The sequence below is a fragment of the Choloepus didactylus genome, chromosome 6 (assembly GCF_015220235.1).
Source record: "Choloepus didactylus isolate mChoDid1 chromosome 6, mChoDid1.pri, whole genome shotgun sequence".
NCBI lineage: Eukaryota > Metazoa > Chordata > Mammalia > Pilosa > Megalonychidae > Choloepus > Choloepus didactylus.
This window is the reverse complement of record NC_051312.1, coordinates 136,006,769-136,028,288: the sequence shown is the minus strand read 5'-3', so window position 1 is coordinate 136,028,288 and position 21,520 is coordinate 136,006,769. Positions and strand designations below refer to the sequence as shown.

General features: G+C 34.6%; 1 protein-coding gene and 1 long non-coding RNA gene across 7 annotated transcripts in view; both read right to left on the bottom strand.

Moving 5' to 3' along the window:
• ARHGEF12 (Rho guanine nucleotide exchange factor 12) overlaps positions 1-21,520 on the bottom strand; it is a 144,069-nt gene that overhangs the window by 120,163 nt on the left and 2,386 nt on the right. The window lies entirely within an intron of this gene.
• LOC119538625 lies at positions 14,244-17,034 on the bottom strand. Of its 2 annotated transcripts, none has more exons than XR_005217599.1 (3): positions 16,914-17,034; positions 16,371-16,449; positions 14,244-15,309 (listed from the first exon to the last, which is right to left on the bottom strand). It is a non-coding gene; the product is annotated as an uncharacterized LOC119538625 (long non-coding RNA). The 2 variants fall into 2 exon arrangements; XR_005217598.1 differs by having other exon boundaries at positions 16,987-17,020.

The window sequence follows — 21,520 nt, the reverse complement described above, 5'->3', positions numbered from 1 at the left end:
ACCATTACCAAAACATTTCCATCATTCCAAACAGAAAACTTGTATATTTTAAGGTTTAAGTACCCATACCCTATCCCCCTTCACTCTCTGTCCCCATAGCCTATATTCTAGATTCTGACTCTCTGAGTTTTCTCATTCTAATTGTTTCAAATCAGTGAGATCATACAATCTTTGTCCTTTTCTGTAGGGCTTATTTTGCATGTGATATCTTCAAGGTTCATCCATGTTGTCATGTGTTTCAGGACCTTGTTCAATATTACAGCATAATAATACTGTATTGTGCATGTATATATCACGTTTTATTTATCCATTCTTAAAATGATGGACACTTGGGTTGCTTCCATCTTTTGGAAATTGTGAATAATGCTGCTATGAACATAGGTATGCAAATATCTGTCTGAGCCCCTTCTTTCAATTCTTTTGGGTATATACGTAGTAGTGGGATTGTCAGATTATATGGTAGTTCTTTACTTAGCTTTCTCTTTTTTTTAAACTTAGAATTCATTTAAAGAATAAAACATCTTGTGTACTCAGAATAAATCACTTTGGTTGACACTCCATCACTCCAATTAATCTCTGTAAAATTATAAATGCAATGCTGAAATGGCTTAAACCACCAGTTCACTGACCAAGGTCTCTAAAATTTATCAATAGATACCATTTCTGAACCAGTTTTCCCTATCTCTGAAATGTATTACAAGTTTTCAATTAAAAAAAAATTTGAGTGTACACTACTCCCTAGTCATTAATATAAGATTGTGTTGCTATCAGGGAAATAGCTAAACACCAAAGACAAACTTCTATTTTTTCAGCAGCTAAAGAACGGACCACCCTGTATGATAAATAATGGCAAATAAAAATAATTTAAGGATAAGATGACATTTATTTATAGAACTTTCCTAAAAGGGAAACATATAGAAAAACAAGTTTTTATAACAGTCAGAACAAGTTCAAATCCTGGCACAGTCCCTCAATGGTTTGTGTTACCCTGAGCAGGTTATCAAACCTCACTGAACCTCAATTTCCCCGCAAATGATAAAAATAAGTACTTGCTTTACAGGAATGTTGTGAGGATCTCTTTTTCTGCTTCCTTTTATTGTTGCTGGAAGTGTTACCAGGGGTATATATAATTTCTATAATTTGATCTAAAAGTGATCCTCCCCTAGTTGGGAGATGTCCTTTTTCACTAAGTGTATAGATTAGGGACTGGTGCACATAAGATGAACAAGCCAGCTAATTATTATCAAATTAACCAGTTCCACTGACTGGCAATCGCAAGGTGACAGATGTCAGAAATATATTATCTTCATAGTCATATCGCCTATTTGTTCTTCTTAGCTTCAACAAATTAGAAATATAATCTTCAATACATATCGGATTTTAAAAATTGAAGTATAAAAGGAAAAAGAAATACGAAGTTGTTAATGACCTCGCTAAATTTAAATATTCCCCAATATAAGAAAACCTTTTTTCAACAGCCAATCTTTCATCTCAGATTCTTCCTTTATCATCACATTTATATTAAACATTCAGAAACCTGAGAGACATCCTAGATTCCTCTTTGTCCTTATGGTCATATCTTACCAATCACTCAGTCCTCTTCAATTCTATCACCACTGTTCTAGTTTAGGAACTCCTTAAATCTCACATTACAGAATTTCCCATCTACATTCTTAGTTTCAAGAATTACTCCTCTCCAAACATCTATCAGATTACTAGTATGGTTATATTTTCATTAGAACAAAATAAATAAATAAATAACTACAAAACCAAGTTTCTACTTAAAAACAAAACTTCTCTAATTACAAAAGCAATATATATTTATTATTGAAAGCCTGTAAAACACAGATAAGTAAAACAAAAATAAACCATAATCTCACAACCCAAAAACACCGTTTAAAATTAGGACATGTCCTAGAAGTCTTTTTTCTACGTATTATGTGTGTGGGTTTTTGTTTTTAATATAATTGGCACTTTCACATAACATGGGCACTTCCCCATTAAAACTTACTTGAAAATGTTTTTAATACTTATATAATATTCTATCAAATGGCACACAGTAATTCACTGGCCCCAGCCCCCTGGGAACTCCTTGCCAAGACAGTGTCCAGGTCTACGTCTTCAGAGGCACCAGAAGACTTAAAGAATGGTTCCTTTTTGTCCCTATTAAAGTTCATGATGTGTTGACATCTTTGTATAAAAAACTAATAACTAAATCTTTATTTCCATATGGTCTTGAGATATATACTCCAATGTGGCATTACTAGATCAAACGGTTTAAATATTTTTTAGGCTCTTGAGCTATACTGCCAAACCTTTTCTATACAGGTTAAACCAATCTATATGTTCACCTGCAGAATATAAGAAATGCCACTTTACCACAGCTCTCCCTGGCACTGAGTATGTAAATTACAATTTTAGGATGATGACAAAGACAAGCTCTAGGTATAGCCTGGCCTGGCAGGGGGTAGGAGCTGGGGGTGGGGAGTGAAGGAGAATTGAGTCTGCAATTTTTGCTTGGTGCCCAAGATTAGGCCGTGTGCCATGGCATTATAATTCTTATCTGGATTTGTTTGTCCCTTCATTCATTTATCCAAATGTTTACTGACTGCCTATTGTCTTCCAGGTATTGGGAACACAAAAGTTAATCAGACCGACAAGCTCAATAAAGCCAGAAATATTAAACTCCATGATTCCTCTGTCCAAAGCAATGTCCTCAGAGTTAACAAATTCTCTCTCTACCAACCACCTTCTGAATCTGGTCTGGGCTCTCTTCCTGAGGACAGGCAGTCACTAGGTTCATCAATATGAAGTCTGTGATAAAGGAAAGAGGTAAAATGAGGCTAGAGAAATAGTGAGTGGTCTTGAATGCATATTAAGGAAACTGCCTTTATCTTGTAGGCTGTTTCCCATACTTAAATTACTGGGATTACCACCTTAATGTGTTACAGTCATACAATCCCTGAACTATTATTTAGTATTTTTCTTTAAGTAACAGTACTTTCACTTCCAAAAGAAACCATTTCACAAATACAATAAATAGAAAGCCGGTATCATTTGCCAAAATAGATGACAATATAAGGGGAAAAAACTATTACTAAATTTTTAAAAATAAAAATAAAAAGCAAGTGAAGTGTTTCTGGAAATAGGATCACTAACTTAATCAGCACACCTGTACATGGTTATTACAGCAGCCTTGAAAAGGAGGCATTTCATGCAGATGCATTCATGTTTCATTCTCTTCAAATCTCCTGAAGTCATGACACAGCTTTAGCCACACAATAAAAACTGTCTTATCTAATCCACTGGTACCACTGGTTGTTCATCTAATGGAAAAGAGCAGTTAAAGTAGGGAACTATCAAAAACCACTCATAGATACCTTAAACACTTTATTTCAACTTAAAATATACAAATGTATATTTATTTACCAATTTTTAAATGTAGGATCAAGGCCCTTTCTTTAGGGAAGGGTCTGTTGATTGGAGTGTCCATAATCTTTCTTTAATATAAAATATACTAAAACACGTCAGCCTTTTTTTTTCTGTTTCAGTTTCCTTACAGTGTAACAAGAAACTACAGACACTCACAGAAATCTAGACTACACTTTTTTCCTCAATAGATTATAGTTGTTTTTCATCCACATCTAATTTGGCAGTAATTTCTTTAGTGAGTAGGCTCTACTTGTATTCCAAAGCACACACAACTTAGTTTTTATGGAAATAACTTTCTTTTTTGTACTCATATTTCATTAGTTTTCTTAATATTTAACTAAACCATCTAATTGCAATACAAGTACAACAGGTTGGGATTATACAACACAACTGGAAAGAGCAGAAGTATTCAGACAGACTACAAAGTAACCTACCAGACAGAAGCATTTAACCTACTGCAGGCAAAAGTCATGCTTTTCTACAGAAAAAATGGAGTGAATCCATTAAATTAAGGTTAGCTACAAGTTACCAACTATTGCTTCTCCTCCCTCTTCTTCCTTAATATATTGGCCAACCAAGAGTTACTACTTAGCTTCCCCTGATGTTATAAGACTTCATGAACTCCTAAATGACCACCCATCTTTACCAAGTTTCTTCTAACAACTCCTTAAAAATGTACTCAGCTACCCTGAAATCATCAAAACCTTTATTTTAACATCAAGCATGATATTCTTCTGGGCACTTCTGCAGCACCTTGAGAACTATTATTTGTATGCCTTTTGTCAGCCATTACAGCTCAAAACCATTCATTTAAAATGTTATAAAAGTAATCCCCCTTTTCAATTTCAAAACTGGAGCTACCTATACAGTTTGACGGAAGAGTGGAAAAATCTTCACATGTTCATTTGAGTTGCAGGAAGAATTTCAAATATTTCTGGAGAATATCTTCAATTTGTGAGATCATAATCACACAATTGGGAACTGGGACAAATTTTGCAAATAAGCATATTTTAACAAATATCAGCTCATGTAAACAACCTAAATTTAACCTAACAAATTTAAGAATTATTCCATGTACAAAACAAAGTGAACAAGGTTAAGTGCAAAACTAGAAATATGAGCCACGTAGATGCACTGGACTCTTTTTGCTCTCTGAAAGGACTAGTCAAGGATTCCTCTGAAAAACCCACTGAAAATAAGTGAATATTATAAATGGCACCTGAACAATTTCACAAGAATTTTCCGAAAGTGGACTGCAGATAAGAGTAGATGAGGAGCCCCTTTTCCATCATTTCATGGACATCAACTAATAACTTGACACATTCAGAAGAACAGATTCTAAAGACAACTTCAGTGGCTTGTTGGAACAAAAGGTCTAATGTGTATTGGTGTCTTATTGTAGACCAAAGTAGACCATTAACTATCACGATTTTCCAACTACAAACACTTGTGAACTGGGATTCTTGGTGCTTAACATCAAAATTAAAAACTGGAATTCTTCTAATGACCTCAAATCTCATCTCAGTAATAAGCCAAGCAATGTCCAAACACATATTCCTTTATTACTAACTCATGACAGTCTTCTCACTCAGGAACTCATTTTCAGGTAGGCATTTTTGTAAATCAAAAGATGCATTACTCTATATCCCCAGTGTCTAGAATACAATTGGCTGGTTGCTGATACACCAGAAATATTTGCTGAATGACTGAAAAAATAAATGAAGACATATTAAAGAAAATTTAAAAATGCAGGATAGTATAAGGGAGTAAATAAAAATCTTATTTCCTCCTTCCAGATAGAACTGCTATTAGAATTTTGAAGTACTTCTTCCTTTCAGGTCTTTTTCTATGTGTATACTTACGATATATAATATATATTTAATAAAATTGAGATTTTGCTGAAAAAAAAAAAGATGCATTACTATATTTCATTTTTAATTTAAAAAAGTTTGAATTTTTTCCTACTGTTGCCTTCTATATGTGCCAAACAATAATGGTTTTCTATTTATAATAACGAAATAAAGTTTTAAGTTTAAAAAGTAGTTTTACTTAAAGAAAAATATTAAGTAACGAATAGTTCAGGAGTTATGACTATGACAAATCAATAGGGTAGTATTCAAATAATTTAAGTATAGGAAACAATAGCCTTTAGGACTAAGGTAAGTTCCTTAATATACATTCAAGACCACTTTAATTGGCCTTCTACCTCTTTAATCACTGATTTCCTCATCACAAATGTCATATTCTAGCAATATTCCACACATAACAATACCATCCTTTCAGTCTAGAATGCCTGTTCTAATAGGCGTATCACCACCACCACCACTACCATTCCCCACTCTCGCACATATTTATACAAACCCCTAAAAACCCAACCCGACTCCTTATCTTTTGAAGAGGCTCTAAACTGAGGTATTTCTTTCCCCCAAGAAACCTTCCTTAACCTTATTTCCTCAGACTACATCATGTCTTATGAGGGACTTTGTCTTATTCTTCTATGTATCTTTCTCTGTCCTCATTACAGATATTCAATAAATGTTTTTTGGAAGAATGATTCTCAAGTTTTATTCTTACTTGACTACTTTGCACGATTTAACAATGTTAATTACATTACACCTTCAACTTTTTTCTCTCATGGTTCATGAAAACGTACTCTCCTGGTTCTCCCCCGACTCCTCTGTAACTATTCCTTTTTAATAATGACTATAATAGCCTTCCTTCTGGTACAATCTCACTCTTGTTCATTTCATCTATTGAAATTACTTTAACTACCACCACAAATAACACTGTCAGTAGCTAAGGCCTCACTCCTATAGCTCTAATTGCCTATTAGACCTTTGAAACTGTATATTCCATAAACATCTGTGGTAAGTAACCTCCAAAATAACCCCATGCTGGTATTCATGCCATTGTGTAATCCTCTCCCATACTGACTAGCGCTAACCTGTGTAACCAATAGGATGCTACAAAAGGTGAAAGTATGACTTCTGAAGTCAGCTCAAAAAGTTATTGCCGTTTCCACCTTGCTCTCTGTCTACAATAACTCACTCTGGGGGAAGGCAGCTGCCATGTTGTGAGGACTCTCAAACATCCCTATGGAGAGGTCCATCTGGTGAGGAGCCGAGGCCTCCTGCCAAAAACCAGAACTCACTTGCCCAGCACGTGAGTGAATAACCTTGGGAAGTGGATCGTCCAGTTCCAGTCAAGCCTTTAGATGACTCAAGGCCTGATCGACATCTTGGCTGCAATCTCATGACACCCTGAACCAGAACCACCAAGCTAACTCACTCCCAGATTCCTGATCACAGTCAAGTATATGAGATAATAAATGTTTACCAGTGCTGCCCAATGAACTTTCTGGAATGAATAAAATGTTCTATATCCACCACCTAATACAGCAGCCACTGTATTCTTCTCTATCCTCCATCTAATCAATCAATCAAAAATAACAAATCACAACCCTGCCTCCTCCCTTTTATAGTTCCCAACTTGATGAATGGTACCACCACCCATTCAAGCACCCTAGCTAGAAAGGCCCTCACTTTTACTACCCACCCTTTTCATCCTATTAGTATTCTTACTACCTTAATAGCTCTGTTTGTCTTTTTTTTTAACTTACTGAGATTAAAGTCTCAAAACATAAAATTAACCACTTTATAGTGATCAATTCAATGGCATTCAGTGTATTCACAATGTTGTGAAGCAATACCTCTATCTAGTTCCAAAACATTTCCATCACCCCAAAATAAAACCCTGTGCCCAGTAAGCAGTTTCTCCCTATTTCCCCTTCCTCACACCCCCTAGAAACCACCAAACTGCATTCTGTCTCCACCAACTTACCTATTCTGGATATTTCATATAAATGGAATCACACAATATGTCAAAATGTGAAATTTTATTCCTGGTTTCTTTCACTTAGCATAATATTTTCAAAGTTCATCCATGATGTAGCATGAATCAGTGCTTCAATTCTTCTTACAGCTGAATAATATTCCATTGCATGCATACATACCACATTTTGTTATCCATTTATCCATTGATGGGTATTTGGGCTGTTTCCATCTTTTGGCTATTGTGAATAATGCTGCCACGAGCATTGACATATATGTACATATCTGTTTGAGTACTTACTTTCAATTATTTGGGCTATCCCTAGGAGTGGAATTGCTGGGTCATATGCTATCTCTATATTTAACTTTATGAGGAAATGCCCAACTGTTTTCTCCAGGGACTGGACCGTTTTACATTCCAACCAGCAATGTATGAGGGTTTCAATTTTTCCACACTCTTGTCAATACTTTTATTTTCCTTTCTTTTTTTTAAGTAATAGCCATCCCAGTGGGTAGGAAGTGGTACCTCATTGTGGTTTTCACTTGTATTGCCCTGATGACTAATGATGATGAGCATCTTTTCATGAACTTGTTGGCCATCCATATATCATCTTTGGAAAATATCTATTCAAGTAGTTTGGCCATTTTTTAATTGGTTTGTCTTTTTTTGTTGTTGCATTGTAAGAGTTCTTTATAGGGTCTGGATCCTAGACTCATATCAGATAAATGATTTGCAACTATCTTCTTCCATTCTGAAGGTTGTCTTTTCACTTTCTTGATAATGTCCTTTATGCACAAAAGTTTTTAATTTTGATGAAGTACCATTTATTTTTTCTTTTGTTGCTCATGCTTTTAGGGTCATATCTAAGAATCTATTGTCAAATCCAAAGTCATGAAGATTTACCTCTACGTTCTAAGAGTTTTATCATTTTAGCTCTTACCACTGATCCACTCTGAGTTAATTTTTGTATATGGTGGTATCAGTATGGTATACTGACAGACAATTCCAAGGCCAAGTCACATGAAATTGCAAATATTGGACTATTCTGAGTAATAAAATGAATTAGACAGTTTCTGGATAATAAATTGTACCATTTTTTACTAATAAAATCAAGATACGGGGGTTGCCCTACGTGGGACCCGACTCCCAGGGGTGTAAATCTCCCTGGTAATGCAGAATATGACTCCCGGGGATGAATGTGGACCCGGCATCTTGGGACTGAGAGTATCTTCCTGACCAAAAGGGGGATGCAAAATGAGACGAAATAGTTTCAGTGGCTGAGAGATTTCAAATGGAGTCAAGAGGTCACTCTGGTGGACATTCTTATGCACTATATAGATAACACCTCTTAGGCTTTAATGTATTGGAATAGCTAGAAGTAAATACCTGAAACTACCAAACTCCAACCCAGCAGTCTGGACTCCTGAAGACGATTATATAATAATGTAGATTACAAGGGGTGACAGTGTGATTGTGAAGACCTTGTGGATCACACCCCCTTTATCTAGTGTATGGATGAGTAGAAAAATGGGGATAAAAACTAAAGGACAAATGGGGTGGGATGGGGGGATGATTTGGGTGTTCTTTTTTCACTTTTATTTTTTATTCTTGTTCTGGGCCTTTCTGATGTAAGGAAAATGTTCAGAGATAGATTGTGGTGATGAACGCATAACTATGTTATCATACTGTGGACAGTGGATTGTATACCATGGATGACTGTATGGTGTGCGAATATATTTCAATAAAACTGAATTTAATTTAAAAACAAAAAGTTAGGGGGGTTGCACATTAATTCCATTTTACATATTACCTTTCACCTTAAGCACTTCTTAAAAACACCCTGGATGTTACCTAGAACACAACTTAGGAACTGCTATTGTGATTTACAGTAAAAGACAAGAGACTAAATAAATAACCTCTTCTATTGAACCTTCTCATTTGACTTCCAAACTTCTGTCTGGGTTTTAATATCACAACATAATAGCTTCACAAAATTGTGTGCAGCAGCAAACACAATGAACCAAGACTAAAAGATCTGGATTTTAAACCTGGTTCCAAAATGTACTAGCTGGGAAATACTAGTCTAGCCAATAACTATCTTTGAGTCTTAGTTTTCTCATCTGTAAAATAAGGATAACCTCTGCCTTGTAGTGTTATTATATGTATTAAATAGAATGTCTATAAAGCACCCAGAATGATGCTTATTGAGAGGCAGCTGGTTATTTTTGTTATCAAATGAGAAAACAGATTTCAGAAGTATGGTAAATGCAAATGTATATTACTACTACTATCATCCAATAACATATGAAAGTGACAATAATCTGACTGTTAGATGAGAAAAGACTGAAGTGAATTACACTGTGTGACAATAACCTCGTTTTAAAAAATAAAATTAAAATGGAAAAATAAGCATGGAAAATACTTCTATAATAATCAAATTATTTATGGATGTGAATTGTTTACTCCCTCTTTATTTTTTCCAGTCTGACTTTTTACTTCATTGACCCTCAAAAGATGACAGAACATTCTCCAGACTAGTCATATCGGTAACAGTAAACTTTTCAAGCTGGATAAGCAAAGGTCTTCTTATTGCGAGGAAGCAATACTAGCTAAAATGAAATATGGTAAATATTTATGCAAAATTAACAGACCTTTACCCCACAGGGAGGCTGCAAGCATGGGAAAAAGCAGCTTCCCAGAACTCAGCATAGCGGATGTCTGTAGATCTCCCTAAGGACTAGAAAGTCTCTGAATCCATAAGAACGCTTCAAAGGGCATTGCCTTTTTGCAGTAGCCTTTTTGTTAAGTCTTAAACATAGTAAAATTCTCTAGTTTTTCTCTACCTAGAAACTACTTATTCAAAGATTTAGTTTGTGGGCTTCTTTTTCAAACCAACTATCTGCCTAGCTCTGTTCTAGATTTTCCAGGGTTACTGTGAAAATGTAAGAAAACAATATGCAGCTAAAAGGAACTAGGTTAAAAAATAACACACCTAAATACCTCTTAAGCAAAATTTTCCAATGTTATGGCACAAAAAGTGGCTAGACTAAAATGATTCATGCTACAGGATTTCGGTAACAAGAAAAAAAAATCATTTTCAAAGAAAAAATAAAGATTAAATTTAACAATGTTTTTTGGTCCAGAAGATGAAATTAGAGCTAGAATAAAAGGGATAATTACTTATTTCTTTAAGTAGTAGAAAATATAAACTGAATGATCAAGAAGGGAAAATTGCTATTGTAAGAAATCTTTGAAAGGAAAAATATTATCCCCACTGCCATTTAACCAGATTCTTGCTAAGGAAAAACTGCAGCCCAATTTGTTTATACCTTTTATGCCTCACAAAAATCTGACCACCTTCTATTAAAATTATGCCATCTGATGCCTTTTTTTTTTTCCTTATCTACTAGGTACAACAATTTTTGGAGTCACTTCTTATAGTTTCGTGTGCCTGTAATACAGAAAAAAAAAAACCCATAAAATTTGTATAAGATGGGCCATAAAATTCTTAAACATCACAATAATTATGATGGAAAATGGGTTACAATCAACACAAATTAGTTTCAGAAGAGTCCAATGTTTACAGATGTGTATATATTTTAAGCAATGAATAAGAAACCTAATTACAGTGTAGGCATTCTTTAGAGGAAATAAGATGAAAGTCCTCATGTCAAAATTCTGGAAAAAAGAATAGCTAACTAGGTGATTGAGAACAGAAAAAATGAGATGTACTTATGGATTATAATATGAGGATAATCCTTCAATGGTGCTGATGAAGATAAAAGCCACTTTCAGAAGACCCAACTGACTGATCCAGATGAATAAATCAATATAAGCAGGACTGAGACCAGCAGGCCACAAGAAAATGAGAACTGCAGTCATAGGAATCCCAACTCTTCTGTTCAGAAAACTATGTGACCTTGAGCAAGTTAGTGAGCTTCTTAAACCTTTACTTTTTACAATTTAAAATGAAAATGCAATATTTAACATGAACAGTGGAAAGATGAAAAGATAATGAACCAAAAATCCCTAGGACAGTACACAGTGTTTAGTATATACTTGATAAATTTAAGATCCTTTACTACATCACAAATTTATTTATAAAATTAAATTTCATCTAGTTTTTAAAAATGATCATTTTCTCCTACATCACACTTGCCACCTTTCTAAAGTCTAAAATATTAGAGCAAAAAGTTATGATTTAAACATTGTCCTGCTAACCAAATCACTGCAGTTTCGATTCAAAATTCTTCTCTGCCCGAATTATCACATTTATCAAGTTTTCACTAGATGCACAAAGTTTAGGCCTAACTTGTTGACACCTTCAAAGAGATCGCTAATGAATAGAGACATTCTCCTTCAAGTAGTGACCAAATCAATGCTTAATCCTTTAAAATGTGACCTCCTTTTAAGGCTTTAACTCTCATATTCAAAAGCAATGAACTTCTAATGCTTCTCAAATTTCAATTTACAACACACCCTTTCCATTCTGGCTCAGAAAACTCACTAAAATATAATTAAACTGAAAAAATAAAATTAAAAGAAAAGGATAAAAGGGTAGCATGTGATAGGAAATAACCACATTAATTTTTTAACTTGGAAAATAAGAAAAATTTAATCATTTTGATTTTGTACTATTCCCAAAAATATTCATGACTTCCCACCTTTGTCTTCTGTACTAATCAGTAAATAAAACTCCTACCAGTAATTTATCTTACCAGTAAATTTCTAATTCTTAAATATAAATCAGCATGTAGCAAGAGCTCCAAATAATTCTGCCAATACGATGACCAACAGAGTAGCCTTTCAATATTTACTGAATAAATGAATGAACAAATGAACTAATGTTGATAAATATGGAACTGGAAAATTCTGAGTGATCAAAGGCAGATTTTAAAGTGGCTTCTGATCCTAAAAATCTTACTCATTTTGTGACCAGAAATGTTATTATTCCACAGTCTGAATGGAAATAACTGTCTCCTTAAATCTGTTCCTTACTTCTAAATGCACCTTAATTCTAAAAACAGTCTATAATTTGAAATATAAAGGATAAGGAATATTATCACAGTAAAAGGAAAAAACTGTCTTAGCATTAGCAGCTGAAAAGACATTGAACCCAAAATCATTTTACATGCATAGATAATACTTTTAGGAAAACCTAAATTTCTGAAGTTTAAACACTAACAGATGCTGTAACTTACTGACCTCTTACTATGTGCTAGGTACTTAAATATAAATACATTACATTTAATCTTCACAACTCTGAGAAACAGTTATTAATCCCATTTCTACAAATGAAGAAACTAAACTGCTGTTCAGAGAAGTTAAATAATTTGCCTGAGGTCTCCCAACTTTGCAGAGCAGGTCTGACTGACACCAACACCAGGCTCTTCTCCATATAATCCTCATTCAGTTCCCTTCCACTACTCCTCTTAAAAGGGTAATAGACAGACAGATAGACAGATATAATTAAGGGCTGGAATATCTTTTTCTTTAGAAAACTCCTATCTCTGACAAAGAGGATAGTCTCAAAAAAAAATTCTGCCAGAGAAACTGAAATTAATATTATTACTAATATTTATCCATACACTATTTGACCTAATTTCTATTTTTGGAAACAGAATTATATGTTATATCCCATCAAGCTATAACTGCATGGTGAGAAGCTTCTCTTTTTTCACTGTTCCCATCCAGGCAACACACCCAATTTACCTTTAAACAGTCTCAAGAATTCCAATCATGTAGGGCTTCTGAGTAAATTCTGTAACTAGAAACCACAACCCTTTCCTGAATTGCGTAACTAAAAAATTCAACTAAAATACAACCAAAGTACAGCATATTATCCTGACTTAAGTACTGACAAACTATTATCTCTAAAAACAATTGATTTTCAATTGTGGTATAACAGAAAAATAACATGAATAATAGGAAAAAGTGTTATTCTCCATGAAAAAAATGTAATTATTCACTTACATTTTAAATAGACTATATGGCCCCAAGCAACCAAGGCCAGAATCAATCCAACACCAAGAAAAACTCAAATTTAAGTATAAATTTTATTTACAAGCCAATTAATTAGTAGTACTAAGTTAAAACAAAATCATTTCATCATGTTATATACAATCACTTACTTATTCAGTAAACTGTATAAATTCTTTTTGACCACTTCATTGTTACCTGTCAATCCACAAACTGAAGGGATTTTATCTGTTTAATCTGTTTCCTACCTTTTATCGAGTAACACACCACAAAGAGAACGTCCTGTGAAACTGTGATCCTAAACCCACAAGGCAGTTTTTTACTCCCCACACAGCAGAAACGGCAAGTAAACTTATTTTTTTGTTAGCATATGCTAACAAAATCTGTGAAGTCTTGAGTCAAAATGGAGGTTTTTAAGGCACTTGGACCAACTAACCTAAGCAGTTAAACGTAGCTTTAATTATTTCTAAATTATCAGACTCGCTTCATTAATTTTATATTAGAGATCTCTGCCTTAAAGATCTGATAAAATCCTTTCTCTGCACAACAAACAATACAGGTGAGTACAGGATTTTTATAAATGATTCTGATGCTCTTCTTCAGATTAAATAACATTGCTGACAGAGTCCCAGAAGTCACGGAGTCATTAAGGACTGGGATTCCTTTCATTTGGCTTCATTCCAAGAGAGGCTCAGTGAGAAATGAAACCACCTGCAAATCAAATCTGTTGCAACGTTATTTTTTCCAGAGCTTAATTACCTGCTTCTGCTGTACATTCATATCCATCCCCCCTCCCTCCCTCCCTCTCCCTCACTCCCTCCCTCTCTCTCTTTCTACCCCCCCCCCCATCCCTCTACCCCTCTATCCCTCTCCCTCCCTCCCTCTCCCTGGGAAAGTGGATGAAATTCTGACCAAAGCCTCCCCCAGAAATATTAAAAATTAAGTCAAAACAAGTTTCTGGCTGTCAAATTCTAGGTACACTCCATGAATATCCTCTCCTACTAGATACCTGTCAGATCATGGTACCACAACCTCAAACTATTAGATAAGAAATTACTATAAGAAGTTACTTTCAAACCTTAGCTTTTACAGACATTTAATGAAATGTTTACAGTTGAAACTGTATGGTTCCTGAGAAATGCTTCAAAACAATCCAATCGGAAGGCAGGGAGAAGGGAAGGAAACAGATGAACCAAGATTTCCATGCACTGATAACTGTTGAGGCTAATGACGGGAATACGGAGGTTCATCATATTACTCTCTCTACTTTTTTATGTTTGAAATCTTCCATTTAAAGAAAAAAATGAACCTTCCACAAATTCAAAGCAAACCATTAAGCAAGCATTAGTTGGGCACCTCTTTTAGACTGCCTTGGTTCTTAACTATTCACTCTCCTCTTTCCTTTATAAAAGGATTATACAGACTCACCCATTATCATGTGACTTGCAATGGCACCTGTGGGAGGAACACACATGCCTGCCCCACTCACTGACAAGGAGCTTGACTACTTGACTTGCTTTGGCCAATAACATACAAGCCAATTTGATACCTGCCATGAATGAGAAGCTTTTAAGAACCACTATCTGTTTTCACCAGTTTACTTGCTCTTTACCACAAAACAGCATGTCTCTTCAGTCAGGGTTTCAAATTAAAGCATACGAAACAAAGCTGCAGGCAATTCACAGACGACAACATGTAATATGAACAAGAAATAAACCAGTGTTGTAAGTTACTGAAATATGAAGGTATTGCTATGGCAGCAGAACCCAGCAAAAGCTGATAGATATACCTACTATGGGCTACGTACAAAGATTATTATAATGATAGACTGGTAAATATTTTTTAGATGTTTTCAAAGACAGACGAAATATTTAACTATGGGTACCACCAGGAGAGGGTCCAAGAACTAGTGGGTGGGTTGGGGTAGAAGTAGGATCGAAGAGAAAGACTTTTTATTTTGTATCATTAAATATCATTTGAATTTTCTTATGTGCATTTTTTTCTTTACCTCAAAAGCATTATTTGAATAGCTGGATTGCTTGGGCCATTTTTTTCTTCGTTATGCTTCTGAGTATTAAAAAACAATAAAAAGATAAAGTAGTAAATAATCACATAAAAATGAATAAAAGCCATCCTCCTATCCCTGAGGAACACAAAAATTAGTTGACAATTTAATTTTAAAGAAAGTCTCTCCCCCAAAAACTAGATGCAAAAAAATAAAATAAAAATTTAGAAGTGTAACTAACACAATTCTATCACTGTGTTCACCTTCAGGTTTCAGCAAAGCAAACACAGGGTTCTGTATATGGATGGTACAGCTACTATCACAAAAGGAAATTCTCTCAATTTCATTATTTTAGTATACCAGTGCAACTGGCAAAGAAGCTTGCTCTAGGTGTTAAGTTTCGTGAAAAAGCCTTAACCAGTACTATAGACAAGGTATATACTCCATTAAAGTTAATCCACCTAGGGTAAAATTATAAGAAGAATTGGAAGAAGGGGGGGGGGGAGTGGGGACAAAATTCTGACTATGACTTGTGATTAAACAACACTTGAATGGTTACAGAAATCAACTTTTGTATAATAACACTTTACTATACAAACACGTTTTTACTTAAAATTGAGCAATAGCTGAACACAGTAGTAACCTGCAAACATGACTAGGAACATGTCTGTATTTTTCACCGTAGAATCTCAAACACTTTACAAACATTAATTTAAGCCTCATATCACTTGAGAGGTAGATATTACACAAATTATAACCATCTATCCTGCTACCACAAAATACTTACATACCCCTTCAACAGTACTTGCTCCAAGAAGGTCTTGCTCAAACAGCCAATAAAACAGGAAATAAGCTGACAGTGCTTGTGCCACCAACAATCTCTGAAAAGATCAGACCTTCACCCACAAGAACCACTTCCTCTGAGTAAACCACAGAGACCCGTACCAGGCAAACCACAACATATCAGCTTGTGTCTTGAACACAGGCAGGTAACCCATCTAAAATCCATACAAGCACATGTCTAAGCATCTTCATAGGATTTCCCATTTTGTATTTAAGCGTATTTTGGGGATTTGTTATTCTTCTGGGCAAGATACAGGCAGCTACCTTCTACATTACATACTTAGCTTCACATATATTTCCATCAGATGCTAAATCCATGGAAGACGTGCAAAATCCTCTGATTTCTTGAGTGTATAAACCTAAAATCAGCACACAAATGTAATATGTGACTAAAATTGTAGTCTCAGAGCAGTTATATTTAAATGACTACAAGATGCTTTATAACTTCAAAAGAAAAAGTAATGGGACAAATAACCAACTTAATTGTAAACATTCATAGGTTTTCTTATATATTTCCAATTTCTGTGTCAATTGTTACTCACAGTCCCAAGACAGGAAGCATAATTTTTCATTTTCCATTAGAGTTGCTTGTCTCTCAACACTGGGAAGGCACCCAGGTTTATCATGTGATTATGACCTCAAAAACCAGGATTCAGTATTTAAATTAGTAAAAGATCCTGTTTTGGTATGAATCTAAACTGTCAGCTGCACCGTTGTATGCTAACTCAATAAGGTAAACTTACTGCAGTTTACTAAAAGTCAATAATATATATGCTTATGCAATTTAGGCATAACTTGTACCTTCAACACCATCATGTATTACCTCTACAGACTCAAAAAGCTGAAAATTATTCCAGATACTAGCTTCATAGGCTTCTCTTAGAGTTAAAAGATACCTTAAAAACTTCTTTCATACATGGCTATTTTGGTACTCCAGATAATCTAAATTGAAAAAAGTAAAAGCACTAAATTTGGCATGTTTCCACAATTCTAAAGTTTGAGGAAACAAAATTAGTAGCAAAATACAAAAGAACAAGGACATCTATTTTAATAATTACACAATAAATTAAAATCAATGGACAAGATTTATTAATAAAATGTTCACATATTCTATAATCTGATGTATTTTATAATAATTTAAATACTCACTTTTTCATTATTATTGTCTCGTGAGCAGTAACAACTCTTGTAAATATGGTGGCAAGAAAGCAAATGTTATTTCAATTTTACCAATAGTGTTTTTTACTGGAAAAAATACTGCTAAGAATTGCTGGTCTATTTCTTTTCACTAACATTAGTGGAAACAAGAGACAAAAAAAATAAAGCAAACAATAAACAAAAAAAACGGAAAAGATAACATACAATTTAAGGTAAGACAGACTGAAAAACCACTGCCAAAAAAAAAAAGTAACAACTTTCAGATGTATCCATATTGCAACAGATATTTTACTTGCAAGTTCAGAGACATTCTATCTTCACTTCTGATAGATTTTCAATATACAATGGCTCCTAATACTTAGTATTTCTGTACCCTACCCTTTTTGTCACATATTAATAACATCTGTTACATTAGGGACATCCATATTTAAAGGAATCACTTTGTAAAGACGTCTTCTACAACACGAATAATTGCTTAATTAGTTGACTTGGTTAGTCTGGTATTTGTATAAATTTCTCTGTTGCTTTATTTGACTGTGACATCTCCCACATCCATTCTAAAAACTGTCTAAAATAAAAGTGAATTAAAATGATCTTGAGAATCTCTTTCCTTGGAATTTTGGGCTACACCTGGAAAAAAATCGAAGACTCCTGAATCACAATAAAACTAAAGTTGGAACTTGCTGCTCAAGAATATGAATCTAGGTAAAACAGAGAATATCACATTTTGAACCAGGAGAGCAAATGGAGGGAAAAAATCATATTTTGTACTACTTGAGCCACTGGAGAAAATCTAATAAAATATTAAGGGGGACAGGTTGATTTTCAGACAAATGATCAACAGAAAACATACAACCTGGCCAAACAAAGAATAAGGGTGGGGAGAGGGGAAGGGCGTTGAATAACAGTCTGAACCATTTAGAACCATATAAACAAAAAATGGGAGGGGATAATTATTTAGCCTGCTACCACAAATATACACAAGCAACAGGACAACTTAAAAGAAAAGTTTGAGCTAAAGATCAGGAAAAACTTCCTGACTACAAGATCTATCATATTGTTCTTCAGTCTCCTGAGGAAGTGACGAAAGTTTTATCCCCCAGAGAGATTTAAAATTAGAATGGATAAAGTACCAGAAAGCATCCTGTAAGAGAAAAATTCAACTGTCTTGGTCATGTTGGAAAGCTACTGAAGGAAACAGAACAGAAAAATAATATATACAGAAAGGCAATAAAATAAAGGGGAAAAAATGGAAGACGTCAGAGCCAGAAAATCTAGGTTAAAATCCTGGGTCTGTCCCTTTCAGTTTTATAATCTTGACTAAAGCTCCATGAGCCTGTTACCTAGTATATAGATGAGAGAAACATGAACTGCCCTAGGCTGAGTTGAAAACACTGTAAATGGCAAACCACTATATTCGATCGCTATGTACAATATACATGAGACTACTTTACTCAAAAGGAAACAAAAATAATTTCACTGCTTTTTAAATTTCAGTTCAAATGGCAATATGTTGAAGACCCCTATTATTATGTCTTCAAATAAAGCTTCAAAACATCAAAACCAAGTCTTAAAGGATGAGACAAAAAGAAGTTAAGCTCTCCATTTTTGAAAATGCGGCATTATCAGTTTCTAGGAGATAGGCAATTATGTGACCAGAAAGATTTCTAGTAACCTTATCAGACAACCAGTTTGTAAGAGTCCCTCCAATTAACTCTGGAGAGCCATTAAAATATCCTCATTTCTCCAACCCATCTCAGCTTGGTAAGCAGACAATCCACTACCATTTCTAGAGGGCTTTTGGAAGAGGCAACCAGGCATACTCAGACCTTCAAACTGTTTTCCTGAAATCACAGTGCTCCACAGAGATGCTTCATGGGTTCCATAAATATTTGCCTCAAATTTATTTTTTTTCATTGAAAACTCAGTTTAAAAAATAAAAAACTACACACTAACTCTTATATACTACTGATACCATGAATATGTTAGGTGGTGTTTAACAGATTAACATATTCTTGTAAAGATTTCAAAAAAAGCTTCTCATCATCTCACTGAATAAATCTGAACATCTTATAAATTTGCCATGAATCAGGAAGATTAGAGCTCTTTTTTATAGGTTACACAAGTTCACTCACGTAAAACTGTACAAGTGAATGTACTATTTGCATATTTATTTTATATTAAGCAACTAAAAGAAAAGACAAAAGTAAAACTGAATACAAAGCTAGCACTAGCTCATCTCCAATTTCAGTTTTGTACTTATCAATTTACTGACTTTGTAGGTAAATGTTACAAATAATTCCACCTTGCAGATGACTCATGCAACCATGAAAATAACACACAAACCTGAGGTTTGTTTTTATCAAAAAAAAAAAAAAAAACTCATTATATGTCATTTTTGGCATTATACGGCAATTCTGGCAGAAAAAAATATCACGAATGAAAATGCTAAATACTGCGTATATGCACATAAAGTTACAGGTTTCCACACTCCGTTTAAAAATTAAACAAGCTTTAAGCTGAATTCAGTGCTAAGAAAATGTCATTACATCAGAAAAAAGCCTTGCTTATTTACAAATCAGAAACAACAAAATCATAACCACCAGACAAGACAACAAGACAAAGGACTATTTATTTCAACTAAAACCCTTATAATAAAATCCTACCTGTACTGTCCCTGAATATTCATTGTTATAGAATCTGGCCTGAAATCATTTATTGAATCTCCTGAAAGAGCTTTCTCTCCTCTTCACCTCTAAGAAGAAATTGCAAGTGCTATAGGGCCTCTAAATTCTTAAGGATAGAATAAAGGCATCTAGGAAGATTGGAAACAACTGGGATGTATTTTAGGGCTAAACGCAGCAATCAACGCAGGCTAAAAAGCAGCAGTCAGACCTTTCTACCACTTTTCACGCACTTATTCTAAAAGTTGAAACCCATAGTCTCTCCAGGACTCACAGAAGTTACAAAGCAAGACACTAGCAAGTATTCATAAACTACTTAGATTCAAAAAACAAAAACAAACAAAACAAAACAGCTCAGCATACAACATAAAAACAGTAGCTACCATGAGCCTAATTTGGATTTTAGGTCGATGACTATGCCTTTAAAAAAAAAAAGGGTGGGGGCAGGGAGATATGGACTAGAAGATGAAGAGCAAGAGAAGGGCGTAAGTGAATGTGTTAATTTAACTGCAAAATAATAACAGGATATAACAGAGTTCTGAGTATCCAAAGTGACCAATCAGAGCCTAAACATAGCTGAATTCCATCCCAGCCCCAGTACGTCCCTACCACAAGAATAAAACCCTTCTTATCTTGTTCAGCCATGTGTCGCTTGCCACAAACTGCAAAACAGAACAACGCCCAAAACCAGCCAGTCCGATTTCAGCTGAGGACAGACAGACTCTGTAATCAGAAGCACCACAATGAAAGAACTCTAACTCACACAGCTGGCTTGGTGGTTCTGCACACTCTACAAAACAAAGCCATACCACATACAGTACTTCAAACTTGAAAAGATTTTTTAAAAGCCACACTGGTACTGTTAATTTGCTAATAGCTCTAGAATAAGCAAAATACACCTAGAGTTCACAGGAGTTGGTCAGGAGAAAAGATTGGGAAGGCAGGACTGAGAGGAAGCTAGGATTTATTCTATACTCATAACTTTGTTACAGCCCCCTGGCACAGAAATAACACTAAACCAGTACTTCCAGATTTCACCCCAACATATACTCAACTCACGTCAAGGACAACATCTCTTCTAGAGCAAATGGATGCTTGATATTTACAGAATAAGATACATTTGAAGGAAAAGTATCACATAGAATAATTCTTGTTTAAAAAAAAAAAAAAAAAAAAAACTAGTAATAAATTCCTAAGAAACAGGTAGCCATACTGTCTCAGCAGTGCTTATTAGTTTTTGTTTCCTTTTCAAAATATGTAACATCAGGCAGCACCTGAACCAGTTCAAGGAAATTAATACCCAAAACAATCTGCAGGTTCATCTTATACTTAGAATACTCATCTTTTTATCTTTTGTACCTTGCACAGTACCTGGCAAAGAAATGGCCTTAAATAACTGCATGCTTATTAAAGTTTACACCTCATATAAGTTATAAAAAGGACATGAATCCCAAGATGTTATTTTCCAGATAAAAGAAATAGTAAGAAAAGCCCTGGGAAGCAAAGCTGAAGAAACACCATTACTTGGGATCTTTTAGGTGATCTTTGTGTGGAACAAGCTGGTGGCCCTAAATTCTGTTTCTACAAA